Source organism: Gavialis gangeticus, unplaced genomic scaffold, assembly GCF_001723915.1.
Source record: "Gavialis gangeticus isolate Ggan-Ray unplaced genomic scaffold, GavGan_comp1, whole genome shotgun sequence".
In the NCBI taxonomy this organism is placed as follows: domain Eukaryota; kingdom Metazoa; phylum Chordata; order Crocodylia; family Gavialidae; genus Gavialis; species Gavialis gangeticus.
The window spans coordinates 3,773,989-3,779,743 of record NW_017729030.1 but is presented as its reverse complement, the minus strand read 5'-3'; positions in this window follow the sequence as shown (position 1 = coordinate 3,779,743).

Sequence of the window (5,755 nt, the reverse complement as noted above, 5' to 3'; positions counted from 1 at the left end):
AAGTTTGTTTTTTTTTTTTTTTTTTTTTTTTTTTTTTTTTTTTTTTTTTTTTTACAGGTACTAAACAATGCACTATAATTATGGTGCATCAGTACATGTGTAGATGTGCCCAGTGAGTGGAAAGTAACAATGCCCAGCATAGCATATGACCTGCTGCTAAAGAAAGAATACCTTGTATTGGTAAATAAAGTAAAATAAAGTCAAATGTCTGCCATACAGATAAATATGAAACTTCCATACTCCAAAGATAATCCTGACAGCCTCCTTCTCTATCTGTGCATAATTCCTTTCACAAGCAGTTAGTTTGTAATTGGCTTCTCTCCTCTCTGTGTCACCAGGAAATGTGGGAAAGAACTGCCCCCACTCCATATGGTGAAGCATCACACACTAACTGCAATGGAAGTGAAGTAGCAAAGTGTGTAAGAACATCAGTTGATGTTAAGAATTTCTTTGCTTCCTTAAATTCATATTACATTCTCTAGTCCATTTCCACTTCTTTTTTGCTTACAGTACTTAATGTAGTGGTGCCAATACTGTTGGCAGATTAGGCAAAAATGTACCGTGATAATTAAGTAACCTTAAGAAGCAACAAAGCTGTGAAACATTCCCTGGTGGTGGTGCTTGAAGGATTGCCTTCTCTTTCTCTGTTGATTTATTTAACCCTGTGGCATCAAAGCCATGCCCAAAATATTCAACAGAGGACTTAAACTCATATGTCCCTGTACACTCACAATCCATGGTTTTTTAGGTGTTGTAGGATAGCATTAAGCTTCTGAAAATGGTCTTCCCAATCTTTTCCTGTAGCCAGTATGTCATATCCAAATAGCACTGTACTCTTTGCAGGTCTTTTAGGATTTCATTCATGGTTTTTTGGAAGAGGGCAGGAGCAGATGTAATGTCAAAAGACAATCAATATAATCATATAATTCCCTTTTAATGTTTATTGTGAGGTATTTGTGAGATGCAAGATTCACTTCTCTTTCAAGGTAGGCATTACTCAAATCTAATTTACTACAATATTGTCCTTCATTAGGAACAGCGAACAAACCTTCAGTGTGAGGCAAAGGATACTGGACAGCACATAAAACCAGATTCAGTGTCACTTTGAAGTTACCACAAATTTGAATTGAGCCATCCCTCTTGATCACTGAAACTAGTGTAGCCCATTCACTGTGGGCAACTGGTGACACCACCTCACTCCAGTATTTTGGCTAGCTTCCAGGCTTGATTTTGAGCTGCATTAGGAAGTTATTCATCCACCCAAGGTCCATATAAAAAATCTTGGAATGTTTCTCCAGTATTTCTTTAAGAAGATGCCAGTCTGATTGATTTGATATCATTCCAATTCCCTCTCAGCTCCTCTAACCAAACCTGCCAAACAATGATGGATAATTTTCATCAGTCATGCACAAGGGTAAATGGACTGACTGCCTGGATAGGCAGTTGAACAGTCACCCAAAGTACTCCTTTTGGGACTACCTTCCTTCCGGCGTAAGTCTTCAGAAGCATACAGATTTTATCTAAATGCACCTGTGACAAACACTGGTTACATAGAGATATTAGGGCAGGGGTGGGGAAAATGCAGCCTGTGGGTCAGATGCAACCTATCAGGCCATTCCATCTGGCCCACGGGACCCCTAAAAATTTTAGAAAAACAATATTTATCTGCCCCTGGCTGCCTCTCATGTAGCCCTTGATGGCTTGCCAAAATTCAGTAAGCAGCCCTCCACCTGAAATAATTGCCCACCACTGTATTAGGGAAACAACAGTCCCTGGATCTAGCTACATTCTTATAAAGATGCCTTCAATTAAGGATGTGACCCAGATATCATCTCTTACAGCTGCTTCTCATAGTGCAGGCAAACCCAGGTTTTGTTCAGCGGCACTAGAACGCCAGTGTTCTTCCATATTATATATTGTGGACCTATGTCCCCTACTGGGTCCCTCCCTGATATATGCTTCTCTGGATGGATGGCTTCAAGGCATTATTCTTTGTTGAACTAGGCAACAGGCCACAGCAATGTGTCCTTTTTTCTGGCACTTCCTGAAACTGACCTGACATGCCCACCAATCCCTTTCTGCATGCATGGTTTGTGTACAATGGCCACAGGAAAAGTTCCCCCATTTCTGCGCCTCTTGGTCTTGTTGATTCAAGTGATATACCGCCCAGTCCCTACTAAGTTCCAGGGAGTCTCTCTCAGCAGTTGCCATGGCAACTGTCATTTTCCCTCAACAAAGCACACGTGCAGCAGCATTCACTGTAGCACAAATTTGTGCTGCTGCAAGCACACGTCCCTGCTTGTTTAGATGCAGCCAAGGATGGATGGATGTATGGGTGGGAGAAATAGAGTATTTATGCTCTATGACAAAACATACCTTCCCCATAGGTTTGAAAGAACTTTGCAACAATAACATTATTACTAGCTTATCCTGCTTCCTGTCCAAAAAACTATGTTGACTTATGCTTTGGGAGAAAGAATGAAAAAAAATATAAACCCCCCACATATTCTGGCAATATATTGAGAGACTCTAGAACAGCAAAAGCAGGAAAAAAAGGAAAATAAAAAGAAGCAGCATTGAATTAAATTACTTGGGGAAAACAATACAGAAGAAAAACAAAAACATCCTCTTTTTTCACTAAAGGACAAGAGTGAACCAAATATCATCCTAAAAAGTTAAAATATGGTTGGTTAAGGAGAAAATAGAATAGACTTTGACCTACAGTTTATAAGTGAGTTTGCAATAAACAAAGCCATAATTCAAGTTTTAATTCCTTGTATTTTAGTGGAACTATTGCTTTATGCCCAGAAAACCATATGGGGCCTGGTTTTATGAGATGTTCATGTTAATGGTGATTGTGGGTAAAAATAAAATTATACTATCCAACCCCCAAAATATCAGTGAAAGTATGGACACATTTACATGTGACACACTTCATATTTTGCCTTCATTTGAAGCACTTCTAATTTTGAACTTATCAGTATTGTACAAACCTATAGGCACTCCTAGCCGAAGTGCTGCCAATATGTGATGTTGGGCCACTCCACAGGCAGGGGGCTTGAGACCAGGGATATAAGTAGCCAGGTGGGCTGTTATTCTCCGGAGGCTTCTGAGCACAACTGAGTACACACAGAACAGCCTTATAAATACTTGACATCCAGACCCTGACTCAGTGCTTTCTGACATTCTAGGAATAGTTAAAAGGCCTGACCATTTCATGTACATTGCATTCTCAGTGGTAACAGACAATGCACAGCTACCATGGAACAGTACTGAGAGATACAGATCTGCTCCCCAGCTCACAGTGGAGTTTCCACATATCTGGCCAGGCTTTCCATCCTCTTCCAGTACATCTGGCAGTTGGTGTGCTGCAGCATGGCGGTTCAAAGCATTTGAGCTATGCTACATGATCTCAGCACCTGACAGCAACATGCTTACAGAAGGGGAAATTAGGAACTCTATGGGACCTTCTTTGGAAGCACCCACAGAATGAGTACTAGGCCTGTGCAAAGTGGCTAGTGTTCACTTCAAATTCGGATTTGGCTGATTCAGAGGACAGTGATTTCATTTGGTGATTTGAATCACTGTCCCGCATTGATTCGGCTGAATCTGATTCGGAAATTTGGCTGCTGCTGAATCTCTGAATCAGCCAGGCCACGCCCCCCAGCCCAGCAATGGCTGCCCCACCTGCTCCAGCTCCCTGCACGTGAAAAAATAAGCCTCGACTCAGCGGGTGCTAGTGAGTGGGTGGTGATCTCTGCTGCCCCCCACTGCCCCATGCTGCATGGGGGACTCTCCATGAGCCCCCCGACCCCCTCCATTTTACAGCCCTCCCCACATGGATGCCCCACCTGCTGTGGCTCTGGCCCTTTAAGAAAAAAAACCTGAGAAAAACCCCGCACTCACTGTTCCTGCTGGCGGGGACCAATCCCTGCTGCCCCGCACTGCCCCTGTGCCCCGAGGCTACTGCAGGAGTGGTGAATCCTGGGGCTTTTCTCCGTTTGTTTTTTTCCTAAAGGGCCAGAGCCACAGTGGGCAGAGCAGCCATGGCAGGGACGGGGCCTGGGACAGTGAGGAGGGATTGGGGGGGCTTGTGCAGAGCTTGTGCAGAGCTGCCCGCCACATGCAGCATGGGGAGTGGGGGGCAGCAGGGATCATCCCCCACCCAGCAGCACCCGGTGAGCACCAGGGTTTTTCTTTAAAGGACCAGGACAGCCATGGGGGGGGAGCAGGCATGGGATGGGGCATGGCAGGGGATGGGGCTTGGCAGGTTATATCCTTATTTGTCTGCATGCATTTTCCAAATGGACATTTGGACATATATACACATGCTCCAGGAGTGAGTGAGAGCACTTTAATTAGAGCGGCTCTCACCCATGCTTCAAAGTGGCAGTGAGGGATGCTTTAAAGCTTATTAAACAAGCTTTAGATAAAGCACCTCCACAGCCATTTTGAAGCACCGCTGCCATTTTGAAGCACAGGGATGCTCGTACACAAGATGCAGGAGGCTGCTAGTGTGTGGTAAATGTTGTGCTCCAGCAGACTCAATTCATTTCCTCTAGGTTGGCTGATCTCGTATGGTAGGCTTTAAACTAGCTTTGCCAGGGGAAGGGGCTGCTTCGAGTGGGGAGGATGCTTCACCACCACACAGGGTGACAAGAGGAAGGGAAGCCCAGGTAAGCATCAATGTCCTGGGAGTAGGGGGCCACAACTGTCCTGGGAGTAGGAGGGAGGCACGTGCACCCTCAGGAAGCCTCAAATGCCTCTACACTAATGCTCATAGTATGGGGAGTAAGCAGAAGGAACTGTGTCTCCTGATTGCGAGTAAGAACCCAGACTTAGTAGGGCTCACAGAAACCTGGTGGGACCCTACCTATGACTGGGCAGCTGGCATTTGGGGATACAATCTATATAGAAGAGACTGGACAGAGAGGACAGGTGTGGGAGTTGCGCTCTATGTTAAAGAGCACCTCACATCATCAAGGATTAGCTTTGGGGTAGAGGAGGGTCAGGCAGAGACACTATGGATCAAACTACAAGTGGGGCATGGTGAAAGGGACCTTATGGTGGGCATCTACTACAGACCACCCAACCAGGGGGAAGAGCTAGACCAGGACTTCTCCAGTCAGCTTATTGAGGTGGTTAGGTCAAGAGATGTTATTGTCATGGGTGACCTAAACTATCCAGACATTTGCTGGGAGGAGCAAACAGCCAGGTCTGACCGTTTGCGTAGGTTCCTGGCTGTATTATAGGACCGTCACCTTATCCAGGAAGTGCACAGCCCCATTAGGGGTAACGCCTTGCTGGACCTGGTCCTGGCCATGGGGGATGGCCTTAAGGGGGCAATCCTCCAGTCCCTGAGAGAAGCAAGGGTGGTAAGAGTGCTCAGAAACCCCCTTGGCTCAGCAAGGGCATTCAGCAATGCCTGAGGACTAAAAGGGGGGCGTACAACCAGTGGAAGGGAGAAGCTATCACCAAGGTGGAGTACTCCTCAGCCCGTGAATGTAGGAGGGCTATTAGGAAGGCCATGGCAGAGATGGAACTCAGGCTAGTATCCAAGATTAAGGACAACAAAAAGTCCCTTTTCAAGTACATTGGGAGCAAGAAGAGGGCACCAGGCAATGTAGGGCCCCTGCAAGATGCAAACGGTAATCTTGTGGCTATGCTAGACAAGAAAGCTGATATTTTTAACAGTTTCTTTGCCTCTGTTTTCTTGAACAGGGACCAGGACATCCCACCTACCAGACATAGGGAC